The 27,838-nt window shown below is 45.0% G+C and overlaps 1 protein-coding gene across 2 annotated transcripts in view; it reads right to left on the reverse strand.

The window, feature by feature from the left end:
- Positions 1-27,838, reverse strand: part of cdc73 (cell division cycle 73, Paf1/RNA polymerase II complex component, homolog (S. cerevisiae)) — a 435,381-nt gene that overhangs the window by 259,942 nt on the left and 147,601 nt on the right. The window lies entirely within an intron of this gene.

The raw sequence follows: 27,838 nt of genomic DNA on the forward strand, positions 1-27,838 counted from the left end.
ACTTTCTTATTCATTAAGAAAAAACAAAGTTAAAGAAATTCTGTAGTATATAACATGAATATCACCAGTTTGTTTTAGTGTCTTGGAATATTTAATTCTTTTTTAATTAGATTTTTGCAAAATCCTAAATGGAATGAATCTTTGAATAAATCCAACACATCCTAAGCAATGGTACGTTTATAGTGTTATTTAGAAATGCTTGAAAAATGCCCAAATAATAGAATCTAAAGTGTACTTTTTAGCAGCTCAACTCATCAATGGGATGCAACAGTCCAACACAAGACCACATTATCCCAGTTTGTACAAAATTGAGTTTCATATCTATCAATGAACTCTAGCTCCTCCTTAATTCTCCTGTCCTTTGGCTATCCTGAAGTCAAAGTTGCCCATTACCCATGTAAGCAGTAACACATTTGGCTCTTATACCACACACGCAAAGCAAGAATTGGTATCTTTGTCTTCAAAATCCTTTCTGGCTTCACTCCTTCCGAATCCATTGACCTCCGCTAACGTCACCAATCTCCTACAGCTCTCTACACCTCAACAATGGTGTCTAATACAACCTATTTTGATCTAATCTTGGTGGCCACCCCTTCAGTCACCTAAACTACATGTTCAAGAATTCTCTCCCTCAAGCTCTCAACTTGTGCACCACTCTCCTCTTTTGATACGGTATTAAAATCCACCGGCATGGCCAAGCTTCTGGCACTTGCCTCTCTTCCCCAGAAAGTGGTGGAGACTGGGTCTTTCAATGTATTTAAGGCAGAGTTAAACAGGTTTTGGTTCGGCAATGGAGTGAAAGATTATGAGAGAAAGACAGGAAAGTGGAGTTGAGACCACAGCCAGATCAGCCATGATCTTACGGAATGGTGCAGCAGGCCCGGAAGGCTAAATGGTTTATTCCTGCTCTTATGTTCCTCATATTTTTTTGACTCAGCTACCTTTATTTTCCCATATGCTAAGTGCCTTTGTAAGTTAAAAGTGCAGCAAAATGCAAGTCGGTTACTCAGTTTAACTACACAATTGTCACAACAACAAAATGCTAAATTAGGATAGAAGACAAAAATAACATAAGTCGGCTCTGAAAACTAACCTAGGCTACAGTTAAGGTAAAGAAAGAACACCTGTTTAAAATTGCATCATTAAGGTTAGCTTTTCTTCACAAATAACTTACTTTCCAAAGGCTAAATAAATGGGATGGAACTCAGTCAGGGTTTTTCAAACTCAGGACTGGGCCAGCAGGCGGGTATCAGGAGGGTTGCAGAGCGATCGGTCGATGAGTTCCCGATCGCGGGAAGACATACTCAACGGCCTCGATCGACTTTTAAGAATGCCAGCTGCGGGGTAGTCCCCGACTGGCTGTGACATTCGAAAGGGCGTGGTGGGGTGGTCACTGTGCCAGTTGAGGGGACAGGGGCTGATGGGCATCCAGGTGGGCACACAATGCTAACAGGGCGGCCCCAGCATGTAACTCCTCTCTGGTGCTCGCCCTCAGCATGGTGCTCAGACCGTTCCCTGCCACCGATCAGCTCCGTGACCTGCTCCGTGGTCAAGCTGTTCAACAGCCAACACAAGGTTCACTTGCACTCCCATGATGTGAAGTACGGGTCAGAAAATGGTCAGCAGTCTGTAACTGGGGTGGATGCATTTGACAACAGTAACAGCTACTGGACAGTGAGAGGGAAGCCAGGCAACGATTGTCACCTGGGAATACCAATCAAATGAGGCCAGTCAATACGACTGACACATGTCAACACTGGAAGAAGCTTACACACTCATCACTTTGTGTCATCATTCCCTGAAAACCAGGAAGTAGGTGTTTTTGGTGAGAATGGAGGTGGTGATGACTTGGATGTTTGGATAGTGCAATGCAGTGGAACCATTAAGAAATATTGTGACATTGTGCATGTTTGACAGGTTACTCAATCTCGTCCAAAGTCATAGTCTGTAAAGTAAAATCAAGATGTTTAAATTTCAAAAGAAATGGGAATATATTTAAAACAAAATTTGTGTGCAAATGTAAGGACGTGTATGTTCAACTGAAATTGCTTTAATTTTCAGTCATAAAATGTCATAAAGTTTCAAAGTCAAAATTAAAGAATGCTGAGAATGCCAGCCTCGACCGGCCTTTAATATACAAATGACAGAGTCTTCCTGACAGAAGAGGTGGCGTAGCGAAGGCCACGTTCCCAGCACGTACACTGACGACATGCGCCCTGTACGTCCGTGCTTTGGGCGGGAAATTATGATGGGGAGATTCCTTCATTTTGTAGCTGCCAGCAAGCATGCAACAGGACTGTGTGAAGAACAGAAGCTGGATTCTTTTCTAATAAGAAAGAGAGGGCCAGAGACACAAACAGGCCAGGATCTCACAACTGAGTCTGCTGGAGAGAGCTGCCAGGAGAGTTCACAGCAGGACAAAGCAGTGCTGGTGTGAGCTGTATAGAGAGCTCCAGGGCCTCTGTTGAACGACCCATTAAGAAACTGAAATCAGACATCCGGTGACAGCGGGTGGGAGACAGCCACACATTGGAGGGCTCCCGTTCGGGAACGGCATTTTCGGGGATTAACACCCGGTCCCATGGGCTGCAGAGGCGGAAAAAGCAGGGAGAAGGCACAGTGAAGGGAAATGGCGAAAAAAAGTAAAAAAACAGCCGTGAAAAAAGCAGCTGAAAGTCCATTGGGGAATGGAAAGGTCACCGCGGGAAAGTCAAGGAAAGTGGAGGCTGAGGCACCAGGGGAGGCCGCATTGCCTACGGCTGAAGAAATGACTACGGTGATGGCCACGGGACTCAAAAGGCAGTTCACAAAGCACATGGAGGTGACGAGGAAGGAGATGGGGGAGGTTTTGAAAGTGCTGGTGGAGGAGGTGATTGCCCCGGTGAGGGCGGCGGTATTCAGTGCAGTGGTGGAGGTGCGGGAGCAAGGCGAGGCACTGAAGGAAGTGGAAGAGACATTATTGCAGCAAATTACTTCGATGGGGAAGGAGATGCAGAAGGCGATAGAGATCAACAAGGATCTACGAGCCAAAATGGACGACTTGGAAAACAGATCCAGGCGACAGAATCTGAGGATTGTGGGTCTTCCTGAAGGAGTGCAAGGCCTGAAGCCGACTGAGTATTTAGCCACGATGTTGGCGAAGCAATGGGGGAGGGGGATAATCCCTCCCGATATGATCTGGATCGGGCTCACCAGTCGTGGAGGCCTGTACCAAAGGAGAATGAGCCGCCAAGAGTAGTAACTGTGTGTTTCTGTAGGTACAGCGTGAAGGAGAAGGCCCTGTGGGAAAAGCAGAAGCGGGTGGTACAGTGGGCTGGAGATGGTATCCACAAATATCAGGACTATACGGTGGAACTGGTAAGGAGGCAGGCTGCCTTCAGCTGAGTGAAGAAGGCACTGTACATCAGTAAGGTGCAGAGTGGCATAGTATACCCAGCTAAGTTGAGGGTGACCTACAAATCCAAGAACTTTTATTTCGGGACGGCGGAAGCAGCGGAGGAGTTTGCGAAGGCAGAAGGATTGTGGCGAAATTGGGAAGTGGTCATTTACCAATGTAGCCTCATGTAGCTGTATTTGTTCACTGTGGCAGGTGTATGTGCTAAATGAGCTAACGTTGTATATACTTGGACGAGGGAAGAGTTGGGATTTTCACTTGCAACGATGGTTCTGCGGGGTTTGTGTGCTAAAGGGAATTTCTTGGTTTTTCTGGGACCGGGCAAGGGGGAAAAGAGATCCTGGCAAGGGCCGCCACGCTGGCTGGTTTAAGCCAGCCAGTGAACGGGAGTGAGGTGGGCGGAGGGCTGCGGGCATCGGAGCCTGGTATAACAGGTTCTGATGAGTCTAGTGGAAAGTTGGGGGGGAAGGAACAGAGGTTGGGGGAGGAATTTTGTAAAAGGAAGTGGAGGGGAGGAGGGGGACTCTATAGGTCAACGGTGACCATAGGCAATTCCTGATTCCTTTTTCTTTTCTTTGTTTTTTTTCTCCTTTGTTTGTCCCACCGTGGGAGGGTTTGTTTTATTTGATGCTTATATTGCCGGGGGGGTCGCTATTTGGGGTGGTAGGAGGATGGGATCATTGTTGTTGATAAGGGAATTGACTTTGTATTTGTTACCGTTTACTGCTTGTTGGTGGGGTGTACATTTTGAAGAAAATGTGAAAATAGAGAATAAGAATATTTTACAAAAAAAAAGAAACTGAAATCGAGAACAAAGTAGTATAAAGATGATTTTTTTTTTGAGGCATGGTTTTAATTGTGCCAATGCAAATCAGGATGCAAAGCCCATGTGTGTTATATGCAGGGAAATACTAGAAATTAAAGTTTAAAACCCTCACAATTTCAAAGGCATTTGAAGACAAAGCATGGAATGTTCGACGACAAACCTCGTGATTTTTTTCTAAGGACGTAGCGAGAAATGTAACACTGAATGCCAAAACAGGTGAGATTGTGAGGACAAAGCAGGCTCATCTGTCGCATTAATGATAAGCAATAATGGTGTGTTGTGAAGGTCAGCTGGCGTGGGTCCCAAAGGGTCGGCCAGCGTGGCCGCGAAGGGTCGGCCGGTTGGTAAGAGTGGGTTTTGGGAAAAATAGTTTGAAAAGCACTGCACGAAGTGATTCAGACAGCTACCGTCTAGTCCAGGGGTGGGCAAACTACGGCCCGTGGGCCGCATGCGGCCCGCCAAAGATATTTCTGCGGCCCACCAAGTCATTAAAAAAAAAAAATCTTTAAAAAAAATTTTTTTTTTTTTTTTTTTTAATTTTTTTTTAAGGTTAATGGGGGGGGGGGGGGGGGGGCTGTTGGGTTACTTACTGGTATAGGGTGGATACGTTGACTTGAGTAGGGTGATCATTGCTCGGCACAACGTCGAGGGCCGAAGGGCCTGTTCTGTGCTGTACTGTTCTATGTTCTATATGAGGCGCCCAGAATCATAACCGGGTGAAGTAATTATTTTACTTATGCGGCCCTTTGTGAATTGTGAATTTCTGAATGTGGCCCTTGCACGGAAAAGTTTGCCCACCCCTGGTCTAGTCTGTGCTGAGTTAGCAGATATCAACAATATTGCCTTGAGTGTCACTAATCCTCCAGAGCACTCATTTGCAATTTTATGCGGAGCATCGCTGCAAATGTTAACCTCCTCTCTATAACGGTTTTTTTTTAAAGTCTGGACTAACAACAGAAAATCCTCTCTGAGCAAACTGCAACAGATACAACGTGCTAGTAACTAGCAAAAATCTTTTAAAATAGAATAGAGTTCACTAAACACTGTACTTGAGGCACACGACGTCAGCTACACAAATGACAGAAGCTTAATGTTCACATAGCATAATCCTGGGTGGGGGTGAGGGGAGAGAATTCATCGCTCTATTCCCTCATATTCAGTACCAGACAAGTAAAATCTCAAGTCAGAAAGGCTGGGGTCAAGAAAAGGGGAGAGAAACAACTCTCAAGAACAAGTCTCAAAGCAAATTAATTAACTCTTCCAACTAATATTTCACAGTGTTTATCAGATTCTACTTTTCCGGTTAATGGCTTTTATGTTTATTGATGCAACAACTCTATTATTTAAAGATGTTAATAGTTAAGGGACACAGATGTACATGAGCCATACCCATAGAAACCACAGATATCACAATTAATTGGCAATGTTCCTTCGTTATAAATTGTAACATTACCAAATCATGATCGAGCTGGCCTACTTTCCTAAATGTCACAAGGTGCAAGGGTCCTGCAGGAGGATATTCTAAGTAATCCCATCAAATCACACAAGCGTTTCAGAAGGATTCAAAAGATAAAATGACATCTGTTCCAATAACTCAATGTGCTTTGTGACTGGAAAATAAGCACAAGATTTTTTTTGCTGCCAATAGTGATAGAGAATTCAAAATACAGTAAAAAAAAATCTTTATCAGGCATGCGCAGGAAATGGATGGTACTGATTAACAGAGTTTCATTTACCAATGGGATACAGGCATATTATCTATAGCATGAACTTTCATGTCAGCTATGCAGCAGCAAAACAATTTGAACTTACCACTAACAGGATGCTGCTGTCAAGCAAAGAGACGTTTTACCTATCACACCAATGAGTAATATTGTATATGAATTTCAGTACCAGTGTGAGGCGAGTGCAAGGCCATACATCCCAAAGACTGGCATGTCCCAGCCACTGTTCTCAATGGATAAGATACAAGCCTGTACTTGCAAAACTCAAAACATAGTTTCCAACATTAAATGTGATTCCGCGATCAGACAACATTTAATAAAAACCTTAATTGTGTTAGAATTACGCTGACAACCAATGGAACAGTCGGGCTGCAGTGTGGCTCATGTGTGTGTACTGGACACAACAGAAATGAGTACAAATGAACCTGTTCTTTGCAGAAGAAAGAACACGTACACACATTGCGTCTGGTTCAGCTAAACAAAATAAGTGATGGCCCTTTGCAGACGCATTCCTCAGGGCAATGCCTTGAATCATCAGGGCCAAAGTGTCTGGTCTAAACTTTACACAATGCTTGGCAGTTAATGGTCACTCACCTCAACTGGTACACTTTCCATGGCAACATCTATACTAACCAGAGTCCATTTGCCAACCAATAGCACTGTCTTCTCAGATAGTGTAAATTGCAGTTTTCTCCTCATATTGATATTCTTGTGAAGTGCCCTGATGAGTGTAAGTCGAAAAACTTTGACATGTCGCTTTTTTCAGCCACATTCAAGTTCTGCACCACCAAACTATTTGAAATCAAATTCATCTCCTGAGCTAAAGACCATTGATAACTTCCCACCACGAAGGGTTTGCATGTGAACATGGTGAAAATAGCCTAAATAGAGTACTGCTGCCTCACAGCACTCAGGACTCGGGTTCAATTCCGACCTTGGGTGACTGTGTGGAGTTCGCACTTCCTCCCCTTGTCTGCGTGGGTTTCCTCTGGGTGCTCCGGTTTCCTCCCACAGACCAAAGATGCGCAGGTTAGGTGGATTGGCAATGCTAAAATTGCCCCTTGGTTGGGGTTATGGGGATAGGGCAGGGGAATGTGCCGAGGTAAGGTGCCCTTTCAGAGGGTCGGTGCAGACCCAATGGCCTCCTTTCACACTGTGGGGATTCTATGATTCTATACAATTGCTTATTCTGTCATCAGGTTAAAATCTGGCAAAAAGTCAAAATCTTTCACGAGGGTGACCAAATTGCAATATCACAACTTAGATATAGATGTCAGGAGGCTAAGAAAAATACCACAAGCCAATCTTCTTTTACAGGTAGGCTGAGAAGTTTAGCAGCTATTATTATTATATGACAGTTTTTGATTCATATGACAGTTTTTGATCCAGAGGTGGCCGTTAATGTATAGTCTTGGTACATTCCCACAAGGGGGAACAGGGAAGGCAACCCAAGTTAGTTCTCTCTGAATGACAAAAGAGTTAAGAGAGTATAATGAGACAGAAAAGGGTGCAAGGTAGATGGATAACAAAAAGGTGAATCAAACTAAATACAAGTATAGAGGACGTGAAAAAGGAAATAGGAGGGTCAGAGAGACTGCAAGAGAAAAACAATGGCAACTCCCAAAAAAGGCAAGCCCATAGGTTGAAAAAGAGAGTCAGTAAAGCATAATAACAGACTTGCTGGCAAAATTGAATCCAGATGATAAAACTAAGCAGAAACTTGAAAACAAAATTAGCTAAGGAATAGAAAGCAGAGTTGGAACGAATAGCCGTTTTGTGGTCTGGAGGTATGTGAACAGAGCCTAGTTCCGAAGCAAAAGTCTTCAGTATTATTTCCAAAATATTGCCAGGGGCCCACAGCCTTCACAGTATCCAGTGCTGTAGCATGTTTTGATGTCATGTGGAGTGAATCAAAATGGCTGAAAACTGGCATCTGTGATGCTGGGGGCCTCCGCAGGAGACTGAGATGGATAATCGACTCAAAATTTCTGGCTGAATGGTTGCAAATTTTTCAATTTTACCTTTTGCACTGTTGTGTTGGGTTCCCCATCACTTGAGGATGTGGATATTTGTGCCTCTTCCTCCAGGGAGCTGTTTAACTGACTGCACCATTCACAACGTTATGTGGCAGCACTGCCACGGACACCCAGTTTTCAGTTGCTAGATCTATTCAAAAACTCTCATTTAGCACAGCAGTAGTGCCACACAACAGAGACTATCCTCAATGTGAAGACAGGACCTGGTCTCCACAGTGGCTGTGCAGTTTCCACTCCTACTATTACTGTCATGGACTGATGCATCTGTGATAGATAGATTGAAGAGGACGAGATCAAGTTGTTCTTTCCCTCCACTTGGCTCCCTCACCCCCAGTCTTGCAGCTACACCCTTTAGGACTTGGTTAACTGGGGCACTAGTGATGCTACCAATCCACTCTGCTATTGGACATTGAAGTCCCCCACCCAGATTATATTGTGAGCCCTTACTATCCTCAGTGTTTCTTCAAACTTATGTTCAACATGGAGGAGAACTAATTCATCAGCTGGGGCGGAGGAGATGCACTCGGTGGATATCAACTGGGGGTAGAGGTTGCCTTTCCCACATTCGGCTTGATGAGCAGGGTCAGCACAGTAGCACAGTGGTTAGCACAGTTGCTTCACAGCTCCCAGGTTCCAGGTTCGATTTCCAGCTTGGGTCACGGTCTGTGCGGAATCTGCACGTTCTCCCCGTGTGCGCTCCGGTTTCCTCCGGGTGCTCCAGTTTCCTCCCATAGTCCAAAATGTGCAGTGGATTGGCCATGCTAAATTGCCTTAGTGTCCAAAAAGGTTAAGTGGGGTTACTGGGTTATGGGGATAGGGTGGAGGTGTGGGCTTGGGTAGGGTGCTCTTTCCAAGGGCTGGTGCTGACCCGATGGGCCGAATGGCCTCCTTCAGCACTGTAAATTCAATGATTCTATGAATCTATGATACCATGAGACAGTGTTAAAATTGAGGACTCCTATAGCAACTCTGTATGCCATCATATAGAACATAACAGCGCAGTACAGGTCCTTCGGCCCTCGATGTTGCGCCAACCTGTGAAACCACTCAAAAGCCCATCTACACTATTCCCTTATCATCCATATGTTTATCCAATGACCTTTTAAATGCCCTTAATGTTGGCGAGTCCACTACTGTTGCAGGCAGGTTATTCCACGTCCTTACTATTCTCTGAGTAAAGAACCTACCTCTGACATCTGTCCTATATTTATCTCCCCTCAATTTAAAGCTATGCCCCCTCGTGCCAGCCATCACCATCCGAGGAAAAAGGCTCGCACTGTCCACCCTATCTAATCCTCTGATCATCTTCTATGCCTCAATTAAGTCACGTCTTAACCTTCTTCTCTCGAACGAAAACAGCCTCAAGTCCTTCAGCCTTTCCTCATAAGATCTTCCCTCCATACCAGGCAACATCCTGGTAAATCTCCTTTGCACCCTTTCCAATGCTTCCACATCCTTCCTATAATGCGGCGACCAGAACTGCATGCAATACTCCAAATGCGGCCGCACCAGAGTTTTGGACAGCTGCGACATGACCTCATGGCTCCGAAACTCAATCCCTCTGTCAATAAAAGCTAACACACCGTACGCCTTCTTAACAACCTTATCAACCTGGGTGGCAACTTTCAAGGATCTACATACATGGACACCGTGATCTCTCTGCTCATCCACACTACCAAGAATCTTATCATTAGCCCAGTACTCTGTATTCCTGTTACTCCTTCCAAAATGAATCACCTCACACTTTCCTGCATTAAACTCCATTTGCCACCTCTTAGCCCAGCTCTGCAGCTTATCTATGTCCCTCTGTAACCTGCAACATCCTTCCGCACTGTCCACAACTACACCGACTATAGTGTCTTCTGCAAATTTGCTCACCCATCCTTCTACGCCCTCCTCCAGGTCATTTATAAAAATGAGAAACAGCAGTAGCCCCAAAACAGATCCTTGTGGTGCACCACTAGTAACTGGACTCCAGTCTGAACATTTCCCATCAACCACCACCCTTTGTCGTCTTCCAGCTAGCCAATTTCTGATCCAAACTGCTAAATCATCCTGAATCCCATGCCTCCATATTTTCTGCAATAGCCTACCGTGGGGAACCTTATCAAACGCTTTACTGAAATCCATATACACCACATCAACTGCTTTACCCTCGTCCACCTGTTTAGTCACCTTCTCAAAGAACTCAATAAGGTTTGTGAGGCACAACCTACCGTTCACAAAACCGCGTTGACTATCCCTAATCAAATTATTCCTTTCTAGATGATTATAAATCCTATCTCTTATAAACCTTTCCAAGACTTTGCCCACAACAGAAGTGAGGCTCACTGGTCTATAGTTACCGGGGTTGTCTCTACTCCGCTTCTTGAACAAGGGGACAACATTTGCTATCCTCCAGTCGTCTGGCACTATTCCTGTAGACAATGAAGGCGTAAAGATCAAAGCCAAAGGCTCAGCAATCTCCTCCCTAGCTTCCCAGAGAATCCTAGGATAAATCCCATCCGGCCCTGGGGACTTATCTATTTTCACACTTTCCAGAATTGCTAACACCTTCTCCTATGAACCTCAAGCCCTTCTAGTCTAGTAGCGTGTATCTCAGTATTCTCCTCGACAACCTTGTCTTTTTCCTGCGTGAATACTGATGAAAAATATTCATTTAGCACCTCTCCTATCTCCTCGGACTCCACGCACAACTTCTCACGACTCTCTTTGACTGGCCCTACTCTTACCCTAGTCATTCCTTTATTCCTCACATACCTATAGAAAGCTTTAGGGTTATCCTTGATCCTACCTGCCAAAGACTTCTCATGTCCCCTCCTGGCTCTTCTTAGCTCTCTCTTTAGGTCCTTTCTAGCTAACTTGTCAATCTCGAGCGCCCTAACTAAACCTTCACGTCTCACCTTTACATAAGCCTCCTTCTTCCTCTTGACAAGTGATTCAACTACTTTAGTAAACCACGGTTCCCTCGCTCGACCACTTCCTCCATTCCTGACAGGTACATACTTATCAAGGACACGCAGTAGCTGTTCCTTGAATGAGCTCCACATTTTAATTGTGCCCATCCCCTGCAGTTTCCTTCCCCATCCTATGCATCCTAAGTCTTACCTCATTGCATCATAATTGCCTTTCCCCCAGCTATAACTCTTGCCCTGCGGTATATACCTATCCCTTTCCATCACTAAAGTAAACAGAACTGAATTGTGGTCACTACCACCAAAGTGCTCACCTACCTCCAAATCTAACACCAGTCCTGGTTCATTATCTAGTACCAAATCCAATGTGGCCTCGCCTCTTGTTGGCCTATTACATACTGTGTCAGGAAACCCTCCTGCACACATTGGACAAAAACGGACCCATCTAAAGTACTCGATCTATAGCGTTTCCAGTCAATATTGGGAAAGTTAAAGTCCCCCATAACAACTACCCTGTTACTTTCGCTCCTGTCCAGAATCATCTTTGCAATCCTTTCCTCTACATCTCTGGAACTTTTCAGAGGCCTATAGAAAACTCCCAACAGGGTGATCTCTCCTTTCCTCTTTCTAACCTCAGCCCATAATACCTCAGTAGATGAGTCCTCATCAAATGTCCTTTCTGCCACTGTAATACTGTCCTTGACTAACAATGCCACCCCCCCCTCTTTTACCACCTTCCCTGAGCTTACTGAAATATCTAAACCCAGGAACCTGCAACAACCATTCCTGTCCCTGCTCTCGCCATGTCTCCGAAATGGCCACAACATCGAAGTCCCAGGTACCAACCCATGCTGCAAGTTCACCCACCTTATGCTGGATGGTCCTGGCATTGAAGTAGACACACTTCAACCACCTTCCTGCCTGCCGGTACACTCCTGCAACCTTGAATTCTTACTCATGACCTCACTACTCTCAACCTCCTGTATACTGGAGCTACAATTCAGGTTCCCAACCTCCTGCTGAATTAGTTTAAACCCTCCCGAAGAGCAGTAGCAAATTTTCCCCCCAGGATATTAGTCCCCCTCTGGTCCAGGTGTAGACCATCATGTTTGTAGAGGTCCCACCTACCCCAGAATGAGCCCCAATTATCCAGGTATCTGAAACCTTCCCTCCTGCACCATCCCTGTAGCCACGTGTTCAACTGATCTCTCTCCCTATTCCTCGTCTCACTAGCACGTGGCACGGGTAACAACCCAGAGATAATAACTCGGTTTATTCTAGCTCTAAGTTTCTACCCTAGCTCCCTGAATTCCTGCCTTACATCCCTATCCTTTTTCCTACCTATGTCGTTGGTGCCTCTGTGGACCACGACTTGGGGCTGTTCCCCCTCCCCCTTAAGGATCCCGAAACCACAAATGAGACATATATATATAGGACTATAGACCATAATGCTACCTCTATAGGTAGGACAGGACATACCCAGGGATGGCAATTTTGGTGTCTGGAACATCATCTGTCAGACATGATTCCATGAACATGAGATATCAGGCTGTTGCTTGACTAGTCTGTGAGAGCGATCACCTAATTTTGGTGCAAGCCCCCAAATATTAGTGACGAAGACTTTGCAGCATCAACCGAGCCGAGCATGCCATTCTTGTTTCAGGTGCCTAGGTTGATGCCAGTTGGTCCTTTCGACTTAGTAACTTGTTGACTTTTTGTAGCAGTTTGATACAACTGAAGTGGTTTGCTAGCCATTTCATAGGGCATTTAAGGGTCAACCGCATTGCTGTTACACTTTTAAAGGAGATACAAACAAAGAGATACTGTGGGATGTTTGCAAACAAATAGAAGAGAATAGATTAACAAAACAATTAATAAAGTATATAGGACTGTGGGCTTTATAACATAGAAGCAAGGAGTACAAGAGCTAATCATTATACTAAATCGACGTAAAACAGCAACCAAAATGTAGAAGGTTCATTCGATTGGCACTAAATACAGAGGCTTGTCGGGAGTACGCAGAAGCAAAGTCAAGGCATCAAAGATCGCACGCAATCCTCCAAATGCCCATCAACCTGACACTTCAAGCACCATCTGACCCACATGTGGCAGAGTCTGCAGATCAAGGATTGGATTTATCAACCATCTCAGAACCCATTGAACTGCTTTGGAGACAAGTAATCCTGGATCTTGAAGGATTAAGAGGAGAAAGATATAAAACAAGAGTTTGACCCCCAGCTGCAGTGTTAAGGCCAATTTCGGCCACTACATTTTGAGGAGCACAGGGAGATTTCAGCAAGGGTACAAAAAAGATTTGCTAGGGTGGTTCCAGGAATGAAGGATTTAAATGTGGATCGACTGAAGAATCTGTGTCACCCTCCTGCGAGCAGATGCTGAGAGAAGATTCCATTAAGGTATTTAAAGCCCTACGGCGCTGAGGACCCGGGTTCGAATCCCGGCCCTGGGTCACTGTGTGGAGTTTGCACATTCTCCCCGTGTCTGCGTGGGTTTCACCCCCACAACCCAAAAGATGTGCAAGTTAGGTGGATTGGCCACGCTAAATTGCCCCTTAATTGGAAAAAATAATTGGGTAATTTTAAAAAGGTATTTAAAGCCATGAAGAGCCAGATAGAGCAAATAAAGAGAAACATATCAATGACAATGGTTTAATCGGAGGGCACATTTTGAGGTGGCTGGCAAACGAGCCGGGGCAACAAGTAAAACTTTTTTTACGCAACGCGACACTGACTGACAGAGAAATGGATAGATTCAATCATAACTTCCAAACGTTTACCTGAAGGAGGAAAGAAATTGCAGGGATATGAGCAAAAAATGAGTGGAGCTAACTGAATTTGTGTTTGAAAGAGCCAGCACAGACTCCAGGTAAATTACTTCTTCCTGTGGTGTATTATTCCACGATTCTTGATTTGAAGTCATTACAATTATTTTCTTTACCGTGTCTGTTTTAGATGATCAATACCAAAGGTGGTACACAGTTGCCAGTACATGTGTTGCTCCATTTGGTTGAAAACAAAGTTAAGAAAGTTTATTTGAGAAGCAAGGATAATATTTGTGCTTGGACAATATTTGTTAATTAGAAAATAGAATGCTTAGGTTGTATTGTAAAAATGACTTTGTAAAACGGGCAGAAAGTGCACCCCATGGCAATTAGTTCAACCTCACTGAATGGGCAGCAGTTGTGAGATAGCAAGGGTAAGAGAAAACTGCAGAAGTTTAAAAGACTAGCAAGCTCTACAAGCCAGATACAGGCAGGCATCATAGACAAGTCATGTGGATATATATATATAATACTTTTCTCCAAGAAGAGGAGACGGAATTTAGGCAAGCTAGGATTCAGAAAGGCTTAATTCATGGAAGAAGAAAGAAAACTCAAGTGAAATAGCAGGGCAGGACTTTAAAAATGTTGCATTTCCTCAACAGGTCAGAAACCATCTGTGGACAGATAAAGTAGTAAACGTGAAACATGTAAAACTTTTTATACTTTGTGTGGTTATGGTAAGTGAAGAGTTAAATTTGTGTGCGTGCTCCACTGAAGTGCTGTCATATGGTTTGAGTTAACCAGAACATATATGGGTGGATTTGTTTCTGTTAAGGAACAAGAGGGAGACAAAAAACCTAGAGGTGTGGTCTAACAACAACAATCTCTCTCTCAATGTCAGCAAAATTAAAGAACTGGTCATTGACTTCAGGAAGCAAAGTATCGTACAAACCCCTTCTGCATCAATGGTGCCACGGTGGAGATGGTTCCAAAGTCTGCTCACCACCTTCTGAAGGGCAATTAGAGATGTGCAATGAATGCTGGCCTAGCCAGCGACGCCCACATCCCGTACATGAGGTTTTTTTTTAAAAATGCATCATTGTATCAGGCACTGCCTATTTGACTTGTTGATCTGAACACTCTGTTCTCCCAGCGTGCAGGGCCAAGTTGGTTCGGGAGGTGACCTGGGACTTGCTGAGGGCTTCACTGGAATCACTGAATGGAGCTTTGTTGATGTGCACAGATGCCATCAATGGCAGGAAGATAACTATTGCATCAGCATCCAAGGCTTCCTTGTGTTCCATTAGGAGCACCACTGCACATTCACACATTTCTGTTGACCTCTTTCCCAATAACTCTTTCTGTACTTCATCATCCAATCTTGCTCATATTAGCTCCGAGAAACCCCTTGGTATGTCCGCTAACGTTAAGGATGCCATGTTAGTACAAGCTTGATGTTGTGCCTGACCCTTTGTTCCACCTCATGATTCAGTAGACTCCCCAGATCCGAGAGGGTGATAGCCCAGGGAGCCATTGCATCCTCGTCCCTCAATATATCTTTCAACAGGGACAGTTCAGCAAACGTACTCAGCTTCATTCTGGTCACTGTTGATTGCCTGTCTCAATTGATGCCTACTCATTGCTGATTGCCTACTTCGTTCTTGGTTTCTCCCCGGTGGGTTGTCCACAGGTTCACAGTAGAAGAAGCTACTGAATAATTCAACCAAGCTGACAACGGACACAACACACAGCCGCCATGAAATGCAGAATGCACTTGCACACCAATGAGTGTGATTGGGCAGCACCCAGTGAGCATTTTTCAATGATGGGAAAACATCTGTACTTCATCCAGGCTATTCAGTACACCCCCGCTCATAACATGTTGAAGTAATTGTCTTTCACAACGTGTACAATGTTTTCCCTTGGCTCAGAGATGGTGTTCAGCTCCGATTGAAATTAATAAAAATTTGGTCATCTGTGTGGAATTAATTATTCAGCGGGACGAGAAGTCTGAAGTTGGCAATAATCAGATGACCAAGGTATAGAGAGGGTCACCCTCCCACCCCACCTCTCTGTACCTCTCTCTCCCCCTTGCCTATGTTCTCTCCACCACCACCCCCCCCCCCCCCCCCCCCCCGCCTCCATCCCCACTTCCATACACCCTCTGAAAGACACAGACATCCCCACACACCCAGTAGTGTGCAGAGACAGGCAGGCATATCCGTGAATGGCAGCGAGTCTGTGCCTGGAAATACACAGCCATCCATGTCAATTGCAGGATCCCCCCCAGCCTGCCATTCAACACAGCTTGAAGATGTTGGCCACACAGCAGATGAGAGCTGGTGAGCACATGACACAGCCCATTGAGCCTGCTCCACCATCCCCGCCCGTTCCCCATGCCCCTCAATTCAAGTACATAAATCTGTCTGCCCCAGCCTCAATGATATTAACTAATGGAGCATCCATAGCCCTCTGGGGTAGAGAATTCTAAAGATTTGCAACCTTTGAGTGAAGCAATGTCTCCACATTTCAGTCCTTAATGATCGGCCACCTTGTCCAGAGATCTCTACCCCATATTTTAGACTAACGGACCACTGGAAACAATCTTTCAGCATTTGCTCGATCGAGCCTCTTCACAGCTTTGTACGTTTCAATGAGATTGCCTCTTGAAACAAGGAGAACCCCCTGCCTATATAATGTCGAGGTTGCTATGGCTGACCGGAAGCTAAGGTGACAGCTGTATGAGAGCATTAGTCAGCAGCCATAACGCACTGGTGCTGTTCCTCTCACAGATGCCACAACTGTTCGTCCCAGATTTAAAGATGGATCAGCGCCGACAAGCATTCCCTTCTGCAGAACTGGCTGTTGAAACCTGTTCGTTACCCGCTCAGTGAGGCGGAAGGGAGGCTTGATGAGGGCCATAGTAGAGCAAACTATTGGTCTTCTGGGAGTGCATGTTGCTTCAGAGGGGCAGCACACAGAGAGATGAAGAAGGGAGGGCTGAGACAGCATTGGGGGTAGAAACTGATGGAGAATTATGCACATGGGAAAGGCAAACAAGGCAAGGAATTACAAAATCAATGGGGCTAAACTGAGAAACTTAGGCAATTAACGGAAAGTGAAGTGTCTGCAAGGCAGGTAGGTAAAGTGGTTTAGAAGACATATGGGGATGCTTTCCTCTCTTAGTCACCGCACAAAACCGAAGAACAGAGGGATTACACGAGAGCATTATAAGACACAAAATTGATCATGGCCAAAACAATGCGTGCAGCCTGGGCACAACATTACAGGAAGGATGTGGTCAAGCTTATGAGGGTGCAAGGAATTTATTTGGAAGTATCACAACCCACAGAGCAGCCACTATGGGTGGGATTGCCTCATTTCATGCTGTGAATTTGCAATGCATTTAACAAGTTTTAATCTCACAAACATTTCTGAAAAGTTGGAGTACAGAGTGACAAGTAGGAAATTCTAATCATATGGAAAGATTGTGATTGCAACTTCTTATACTTCTGATGTATAATAATAATCTTTATTAGTGTCACAAGTAGGCTTACATTAACACTGTAATGAAGTCACTGTGAAATCCCCTAGTCGCCACACTCCGGCGCCTGCTTGGGTACACTGAGGGGGAAATTCAGAATGTCTAATTTACCTCACAAGCACATCTCCCGGGACTTGAGAGGAAGCCGAAGCATCCGGAGGAAACCCACACAGACATGGGAAGAACGTGCAGACTCCACACAGACAGTAACCCAAGCCCAGAATCAAACCTGGGTCGTTGGGGCTGTGAAATAACAGTGCTAACCACTGTGCTTCCATGCTGTCCATAGATGCGTTGGGTGTGGTTGCAGTGCCTGAGCAAAGCATTACTATTTACTTATTTGACTATAACAAATTAAAGTGACATGGACAAAGGGTGATGCGTGGAAATATTTTCTTTAAATACAAAGTGCAGATGTAGGGGTAAATGTAACAGATGTGCCCAATGAATCAAACACAACACAGCTGTGATTATTTGAATTTTCAATCCTGGCCTCTGCAGACTGAATCCATCGCTTGCTATGATGAAAAGTAGCAACAGAATCAACTGCGCCTGCCCTGCAGTGGCAGCAAACAGCCATCCAAAATTTATTTTCTGATCTTCGAATCTCGTACAACTAAAGGTTAATGCCAGTGACGTTACTGAGAACTGGAAGTAGTTAAGAGTTGAACTGCATGCACAGGATCTACAAAAAAGAATGGGTAATACGGGAAGGAAAGAACAAAGGGGGAGGCAGGGGGGATTAAATGACAAAACGGATAATGATTAAGGCTAAATAGGGTGGCAATAGGACAAGTAAAGAAACAAAAGATGAGTTTAGAGGGGCTGCTAATGACAGCAGCTGAACTGTTACCACCATGATAAAGTAGTGGTGGCTACAATCTGAGGTTGACGATCTAAATGCTAAGTCCTAAAGGCTGTAAACATTTCAGTCATAAAGTGCAGTATTGTTCCTTGAGTTTATGTTCAGGTTATTTGGAACAACAGAGGTAAAGAAAGAAGGGTCAAAGTGAGAGCAGAAAGGAGAATTAAAATGGCAGATGGCCAGAAACCTGGGGTCACACTCTAAACTGAGGTGTTGAGCGAAGCAGCCACCGATTCTATGTTTGGTCTCCCCCAAGTTAGCAGAGACTGCATTGCGAGTAGCAGTGCACAGTAAGCTAAATTAAAAGAACAACTACATCACCTTGAAAGAGCACCAGAGGCCTTGGATAGTGGAAAAGAGGAGATGAAAGGGCAAATATTTCATTATCTCTGATTGTACATGAAGTTGCTATGATACAATAAAGGATGTTGTGGATGATGGAAGAGTGGACCAGTGTGTTACACGGCAACAGGCTCTTTTGAATGCTGACGAGGAAATGGAAAATGTTTGGCATCACACCAGTGTCGGTGGAAATAATCCAATGGATGTTAAGGCTGTTGAAGTGGAGAGTGAGAAGGTGTCACTACAGTATTCTGGGAGGGAGAAGAGGTGGAGAGAAATGCAGAAAATGGGATTGGCACAGTTGATGGTTGTGTCAGCCACAGTGGACGGAAGACATGTCAGAAGCGGTGATGTGTAAGGTGGCACTGTCAGAACTGTGATGGAGACGGAGAAACTGAGAGAATGGAACAGAGTCCTTACAGCAAATGGGGATGGAGGAAGTATAATCAAAATAGCTGTGAAAGTGATGCTTTACAGATAACAAAAAAAAATCCAGTGAACCATAATAGTCGGAGTATTAGAATCCTTACAATTCCAATAGTGCAGAAGGCGGCCATTTGGCCCATCATGTCTGCACCGACCCTCTGAAAGTGAGCCCTACTAGGCCGACTTCCCCACCCTATCCCCGTAATCCCACCTAACCTGCACATCGATGCAGGAGGAAACCGGAGCACCCGGAGGAAACCATGCACACATCGGGAGAATGTGCAAACTCCCCACAGACCAAAGGCCAGAACTGAACCCGGGTCCTGGTGCTGTGAGACAGCAGTGCTAACCACTGTGCTATCATGCCAACTGGTCAAAGTTTGGTTAAAAAGGTGTGGTTTTGCACCTCGAAAAGATCATGGATAGCATGAGGGGTTGGTAGAAGGGTTCTACTCAAAGTGGCAGCCTTTTATCTCCTTCTCAGGGAACTGGTTACAGTCAGTTGTTGGGGCGAGTTGGTCTTTTTGTTGAAGTTTTGCTTTTTTTACAGGTAGCTGGCAGGTGGACAGGTGTTCAGTTGGGTGTAGTTTGTGTTGTATTGGGGTGTGCTGTATAGTTGTTATTTTGTTATAATGAAAATCATTTTAGAATAAAAATACATTTTTTTTTAAAAAGGTGAGGTTTATACATGTTTTTGAAGATGGGACAAGAAAGAGCGAGCTCTGGGAGCTCCAGAAATAAGTGTGAGTAAATTAGAGGAGAGTTCGTGCAGCATCTCATAAACATTCAAAAACTGGCCCAATATTTGCAGGTGTAAGGTTGAAACACACGGAGAGGAATTTCGCTTACGCCCCACCCACCACGTTAGAAACGTTGGATCCAAAACAATGGACTTTAAAAAGGCCGTCCTGCAGCGATAACACACTGTCCAATTGAACAGAGATTGGCAAGTCTGGCCCTCAATAGGATGAAGTCCTGCCCACAAGAGTGGTTGACCAATCTGGAAGGAGGGCAGGTAGGCACAGAGAGGGGCAATCATTTTGGCAGTTGCCCCCAATAAACACAGGCTCTTCCTTCCTTTTGTTGTTTCACCCCAGATGTTGAAAAAGTGGCATGGGCAGTGCAACATTTATTCAACTGGATTGCTAAAAACTCAAGTGCCCATTTATGATTCATTTTAAGAGGTCAGATAGGCTACCAACATATACCCCACCTGCCAGAGGTGGACAGGGTGGTGATGGGCTACCCACGCCCATGCCAGAAACATGCATGCATGCCGGGGGGGGGGGGGGGGGGGGCTATAAAATCCATCCCTCGGTCAGAATGAGCATGTAAATATGGACGATGTAGTGGTGAAGAGGCAGCTGAACTGAATGAGTTCACAAATTCTCAAGTCCATAAAAAAGCAGCTATTTCATGAAAGTTGGAGTTTCCTTATTAAAACTTCTGGTACCTCACTTCTTTTCCCATCTTCAGAGGCCTACATCAAACCCATCTTTTTGACCAAATTTTTCATTCTCTCATCGTGTCTCACTTGTTTTTTTTGTTATCGGTAAAGCATATTTCAGTATGTTTTTATATTAATGGCAGAATATGAATGAGAGCTGTTAGATTGAAAAGTTAGATTTTAAAATGATTGAAATTCTTTCAGAAACTTGTGTACACTTCTTTGTCTTCAAATACTGCCAGCCAATATCTTGCTGCACTTTGTTCCATCATTTCTATTCTCCTATTTCTCCAAGCTCAGATAAGCAAGCTGGAAAAAAAAGACGTTGCAACATTAACATTTGCTTTCTGCATCTCTTAATTGCTGTTCTATGGAAAAATATAGACTGAGCTTGTGTTTCGTTGTGTGGTCCAGACAGGGTTTTGGGGATTGTCTATTCTCGCACAAGTCTGCAGTTTCTAAAGACTATTACACCTTATTCATAGCAAGATTTTACCCATTTGGACCTCGACATGAGTTCATAGTTTCTTCCTCCTTCCAGATCTCTCTCACTTCTCAGTCATATGTCATGATATCATTATTACACCAGCATCATGAGGGTTTCTGATGTTGACCCTTAATTCTACAGCTCAGCTCCTAACCTAAACTAACTAGATTTGCCTTGTGTGGAGTTAAATCATAAAACAGGAAGTCAGGTGAGTACTGTACTTTTCGCATTTAAACTTCAAGATTGTGGATTACTAGATACACAAAAGTGCAATAAGATTTGGGGTACATAACAATTGGTGTCTCTCGTGCAATTTGGTTTCCAACTGTTGAACAAAGCTTGTAAAAGGACTTCTGCATTTTGGATTGTAACGTCTTGAATCCACACCATTTAAGACTCAGTAATTCAGCAAAATGGAAGAACTTTATAATTGTACTCTTTGTATTTAAGGTATTGACTATCGTAACTAGTAGATCTTGGTACAAAGCAGGTGAATGAAGTCAGATGGAAAAGTTTTAATCATTTTCCTAGGCACTGCTTTGTCCCCTGGCTCTTGGCAGTCAGCTAAATTTGGTATCCCTAGAAGGTAGTCAGACTTCTTAGTTGCAGTATGAAATTAATTCTAATGATTGATACTGCCAAATAACTGATTGTGTCAGATTTCCATTAAATCCTGTACGAAGTACAAAGAAAATAAATGAAAGCTTAAATAAACCTGGCAGTTTTTACAATTGGAAAAAATAAACAACATCTTATTCATTAACAGCATACCAGCTGGTGTCCAATAAAATTTTCATTACTTTTAAGTTAAGCCATTTTATAACTGGCTTGGGTTTCCTCTGATAAATTACCTCGAATATTATGAAAATGTCTGGTCACATTAAAGGCAAACAAATAAAACCACTGCAATTAAATGGATAAGATTTAAACTCCATACTGTATTATGCTTTATTTTCTCTTTTAAGTATGGTCATTCCATTAACTGTTGATCACCCAACCTCTCCTCCTGACCCTCATGTTAGCCGATACTGTAAATGGTTCTCTGTCTTTAGATCTGTCCCCGTCTCTTTGAAATCTACAATCCTTGCAAATTACCCATCGTTTCTCCACAAATCCACCCCCACCTTCCTCTCCTTGAATGCATTGTCACCTCCGAAATCAGTTCCCAATTTTTCTCCAAAGCTCCATATTTGAATCGCTTCAAACAGGTTTCACCTTGCCACAGTACCAAAACAGCTCTAATCAAAGTCACAAATGACATCCAATATATATGTGGTAAAGGTAAACTTTCCCTCCTTATCCTTCTCAGCATGTCTGCAGCATTTAGCACAGTTGACCATGCCATTCTCCTCCAACACCTCTGTCACCCAGCTCCATTGTTAATTTTCTAATCAAAGTCAGGGAATCATTTGCAATGGTTCCCTTGCTGTCCCTGCACCATTACATCTGGTGCCATTAAAGATCTGTCCTTGGCCTTCTCCTAATTCTCACTACCCGCTGCCCCTCGGCAAGGTCATCCAAAGACACAATTCGTTTTCATATGTATGGGTTATCTTCCAGTGGCGACCATGGTGTGAACGGTCGCACATTTAACAGCTCCCACTCTGAGTGGTCTTTTAACAGATTTTAAGCTTGATTTCCGTGGGAATTTTTCAACATAAGTGGATAAAAGCAACAGGAGAAGACGATGACCCTAGTTTATGGAGCTGCACACAAGAAATAATCGTAAAAGAAGAAATCAAAAGTTGGTTGGAAGTAAAGTTCAGAGTTTGGTGGATGCAATGGCAGAGAAGCAAAGTTCGACCACGCCAGCTCAATGGACCAGCCAGTGAGTTAAATATTTGGATGAGAAGTTCGCCCGGCATCGTAAGAAGAGTACGGAGGACCCTGACCTGGGCGGTGGCCTCGATTAAGAAGGTGGTCGACAGGGTGGAGGAGAAAGTGACGACCCAGGGACAGGCGATCGAAAAGTTGCAGGAGCTGGCGGCGGAACAAGAGGAGCAGTGCACTGCGATGGCAATGGAAAAGTAATATCTTACAGGATCGGCAGAAAAGGCTGTTGGAGAAGGTGGAGGACCTGTAGAATCGTTCTCGCAGGCAGAATATCTAGATCATCGGTCTGCCAGAGGGAAAGGAGGGATCGGATGCCGGTGCATATATGGGGAAGATGCTGGAGAAGATGCTCGGGGAAGATGCATTCAACAGGCCATTAGAGGTGGACGGGGTTCATAGGGTGCTCATTTATGTAAGCCCCAGGGTTGTGAGCCCCAGAGGGCAATGGTGGGGAGGCTGCATTGGTTCCTGAAAAAGGAACGCATTATCAGGCAGACAAAACGGTTCATGTGGGAAGAGACTGAGATCCGGGTGTATCAAGACTCGGGAGCAGAACTCGCAAAGAGTAGGGTGAGTTTTAATAAGGTTCAGGCGGCCCTGTATGCGAAGGGGAAAAAATTTGGACAGCTCTACCCAGCCCAAAGACGGTGACCTACGAGAACCGGGAAGGAAATTTTGGCTCGCTGGAAGTAGCGGTTTTCATGAAGGACAATAATCTGGTAGAGGCATAATGACTTTAAAATGTGGACGGTAGTGGTCGGAGTTAAAAGTTTCCTGTTACTCAAGTTGCGGTGATCGGGAAAAGAAGGATCTCTCAGATTGATTTGATTTTAATGTACCAAGGTACATTAAAAAAGTTTTTAAGTTGCAATGTTCTAGAGGTGGGAAAAGAAAACATGTTTGCGTTTTTGCATACATTAATTTTTTCTTATCCTGTTTGATTTTTCTTCTGTTGTTTTGGGGTCAGTTCGAAGGTGATGGGACAGATACGCTGCTGTGAAGGGAGGAGGGGTCGGCCTCTGCATCCGGACCTTGTTTGTTTGCTTTCTGTGTTTGTTCCTATTGTTTTGAGATCTTACGTTAAGAGTGAGGGGGTGAGGATGCTCGGCAGCAGGGGCAGGAGCTGCTAGGCTAGCTGGGAGAGCTGGTTCACGGGAGCAAAGTGGGAGGAGAGCTGAAGTGAGGCAGAGTAGGGAGAAGGGGAAGGGGGAGGAAGGGGACTGCTGACGACTAGGGGACTTTTAAGAGGTTGGATGGAGACCAGTTGGCAATGGCTGCCGGGGGAGGTGCTGGACATGGGCTCAGGGCTGGCCTAGGAAAGTCATGGCTGACCGACAGGGGAGGGGAGGGGAGGGGGGGGGGGGGGGGGGGGGGGGGGGCAAGAGTCCCCCCGACCAGACTGGTTATGTGGAATGCTCGTGGACTGAATGGGCCGGACAAAAGGGCCCGTGTGTTCGCACACTTGAGACAGCTAAAAGTGGACGTGGCCATGCTGCAGGAGACACACGAAGCTGGATGGAGGGATGGGTCAGACAGGTATTCCATTCAGGATTGGACTTTAAAACAAGGGGGGTGGCCATCCTGATTAACAAAAGCATGGCGTTTGAGGTAGGGAAGATAGAGGCAGACCCGGGAGGCAGATTTATAATGGTTAGCAGGAAACTGGAGGGAATGGCAGTGGTGTTGGTAAATATAAATGCCCCAAAGTGGGATGATGTCGCCTTTGTCAGGAAGGTGCTGGGAAAGACCCTGGACCTTGTCTTGCACCGGTTGGTTACGGGGGGTGACTTCAACATGGTCCTAGATCCGAGAATGGACCAGTCGACTTCTAGGTCAGGGAACGTATCAGCAATGGCGAAAGAACTGTGGGGTTCATGGAGCTCATGGGAGGGGTTGATCCGTGGAGATCAGAGAGGGCACAGAGTAAGGAATATTCATTCTACTCTCATGTGCACAAGGCATACTCCAGGGTAGATTTCTTTTTCCTGGATAAAACACTGTTAGCAGGGCTGGAGGACACAGAGTATTCAACAATTGTGCTGTCAGACCACGCGCCACATTGGCTAGACCTGCGGGTAAGCACAGGAAAGTCCCAGCGCCTGCAGTGGAGATTAGATGCAGGGCTGTTAGCGGATGACGAGATCTGTGAGCGAGTCAGGGCGGCCAACCGGGGGTACGTAAAGAACACAGGAGAGTCTGCGGTAGGGTGGTGTCGAAGGCATTGAAGGCAGTTATTAGAGGGGAATGTATTTTGATTAAGGACCATAGGGAGAAGACTGAACGGGCGGAGCTGGACAGGTTGTTAGAAGAACTCTTACAGGTGGACAGGAGATATGCGGAGTCTCTGAATGAGGAGCTCCGAAAGGAGCGTCTGAGTCTCCAAATGGAATTTTGGCTCCTTTCCACAGGTAAGGCGGAGGGACGCTGAGGAGGGTAAAAGGGGCAATATAGGAATATGGGGAGAAAGCTAGCAGGATGCTGGCACATCAGCTGAGGAAGCAAGAGGCGGCGAGAGAAATAGGGAAAATAAAGGAGATGAGAGAGATGGTATTGATGGACCCAGGGGCGGTTAATGATGTATTCCGTGAATTCTGTAGTCGGCTATATGAGTCGGAACCCCCGGTCGGGGAGGTGGGTATGAATCAATTCCTGGAGAGGCTAGAGTTCCCGAAGGTAGATGAGGAGCTGGTGGAAGTCCTGGCAACCCAATTGGGCTTGCGGAGGTGATAGACGGATTGGGGGCAATATAATCGGGTGAGGGCCCAGGACCTGATGGATTCCCAGTGGAATTTTATGAAAAATTTTCTGGGCTACTGGGGCCTCCTCTGGTCAAGACTTTTAATGAGTCCAAGGAGCTGGGAGTGCTTTCCCCAATGCTATCACTGGCATCAATTGCTCTCATCCTGATGCGAGACAAGGACCCGGAAAGCTGTGGATCGTACAGGCCAAATTCCCTTTTGAATGTAGGTGCTAAATTGCTAACAAAGATCTTGGCCATCCAAATAGAGGATTGTGTCCCGTAGGAAATCGGGGAGGATCAGACGGGATTTGTGAAGGGCAGGCACCTGACATCCAATATTAGACAGCTTCTTAATGTTCCAATGATGCCAGCGGAGGGGCGTGATGTTGAGGTGGCAGTGGCCATGGACGCGGAGAAGGCTTTCGACCAGGTGGAGTGGAAGTACCTATAGAGCATAGAACATTATAGTGCAGTACAGGGCCTTCGGCCCTCGATGTTGCGCCAACCTGTGAAATCACTCTAAAGCCCATCTACATAATCCCCTTATCATCCATATGTTTATCCAATGACCATTTAAATGCCCTTAATGTTGGCGAGTCCACTACTGTTGCAGGCAGGGCATTCCACGCCCTTCCTACTCTAAGAACCTACCTCTGACGTCTGTCCTATATCTCTCTCCCCTCAATTTAAAGCTATGTCCCCTCGTGCTAGCCATCATCATCCCACGAAAAAGGCTCTCACTGTCCACCCTATCTAATCCTCTGATCATCTTCTATGCCTCAATTAAATCACCTCTTAAACTTCTTCTCTCAAACGAAAATAGCCTCAAGTCCATCAGCCTTTCCTCATAAGATCTTCCCTCCATACCAGGCAACATCCTGGTAAATCTCCTCTGCACCCTTTCCAGTGCTTCCACATCCTTCCTATAATGCGGCGACCAGAACTGCACGCAATACTCCAAATGCGGCCGTACCAGAGTTTTGTACAGCAAAATATGACTTTTTGGCTCCGAAACTCAATCCCTCTGCCAATAAAAGCTAACACACCGTACACCTTCTTAACAACCCTATCAACCTGGGTGGCAACTTTCAGGGATCTATGTACATGGACATCGAGATCTCTCTGCTCATCCACACTACCAAGAATCTTAACATTAGCCCAGTACTCTGTATTCCTGTTACTCCTTCCAAAATGAATCACCTCACACTTTTCTGCATTAAACTCCATTTGCCACCTCTCAGCCCAGCTCTGCAGCTTATCTATGTCCCTCTGTAACCTGCAACATCCTTCCGCACTGTCCACAACTCTATCGACTTTAGTGTCATCTGCAAATTTACTCACCCATCCTTCTACGCCCTCCTCCAGGTCATTTATAAAAATGACAAACAGCAGTGGCCCGAAACAGATCCTTGTGGTACACCACTAGTAACTGAACTCCAGGCTAAATATTTCCCATCAACCACCACCTTCTGTCTTCTTACAGCAAGCCAATTTCTGATCCAAACTGCTACATCATCCTGAATCCCATGCCTGTGTATTTTCTGAACTAGCCTACCTTGGGGAACCTTATCAAATGCTTTACTGAAATCCATATACATCACATCAACTGCTTTACCCTCGTCCACCTGTTTGGTTACCTTCGCAAAGACTCAATAAGGTTTGTGAGGCATGACCTACCCTTCACAAAACCGTGTTGACAATCCCTAATCGAATTATTCCTTTCAATTTTGCTGAGATGGAGGGACTCGGAGCCCCTGAAGTCAGGAGTGTAGGTCAGCGATATGGCAGGGTTTCTCAGTCTGGAGAAAATTAAATTTGCTTTGAGAGGATCAATTCGCCCAGAGATGGCAACCGTGTATCGATTTCTCTCGGGGACGTTGTTTTTTGTTCTTTTAGGTATTTTGCATGTGTCGGCCCGCGTGGTTGTTTAAGAAATGTTAATGTGTTGAACTATGAAAATTACAAATGCTTCAACAAAATATTTTCTAAAAAAGAAAGTTTTCATACCTATGCTGGTAACACCCAGCTCTACCTCAGGACCATCTCTCTCAACTCCAATGTTGCTAAATTATCAGACTGCTTTTCCAATACCCGGCAGTAGATGGGCAAAAATGTCCTCTAATTAAATATTGGGAAGACTAAAAGGCCATTGTTTTTGGCTCCTGCTCCAAGCCCTGTACTCCAGCAACAAATGGAGATTAAGACAGGAAGATCACAAACTCGATGGAATATTTGATCCTGAGATGAGCTTCCAACCACATACCTGTGCGACGACTAAGACCACCTACTTCTGCCTCCACATGAGCAGCCAATTTGGCCTGTCTCAGCTCATCTGCAGTTGAAACCCTCATTCATGTCGTAAACTTGTGATCATCCAAAATTCTGCTGCCCTTGCAATAACTCAGATGAAATCCCATTCCCAATTCACTCCTGTGTTCACTGACGTACACTGACTCTTGGGCAAGCACCATATTGATGTT

This window comes from Scyliorhinus canicula, chromosome 4 (assembly GCF_902713615.1).
Source record: "Scyliorhinus canicula chromosome 4, sScyCan1.1, whole genome shotgun sequence".
NCBI classification, from domain to species: Eukaryota; Metazoa; Chordata; class Chondrichthyes; order Carcharhiniformes; family Scyliorhinidae; genus Scyliorhinus; species Scyliorhinus canicula.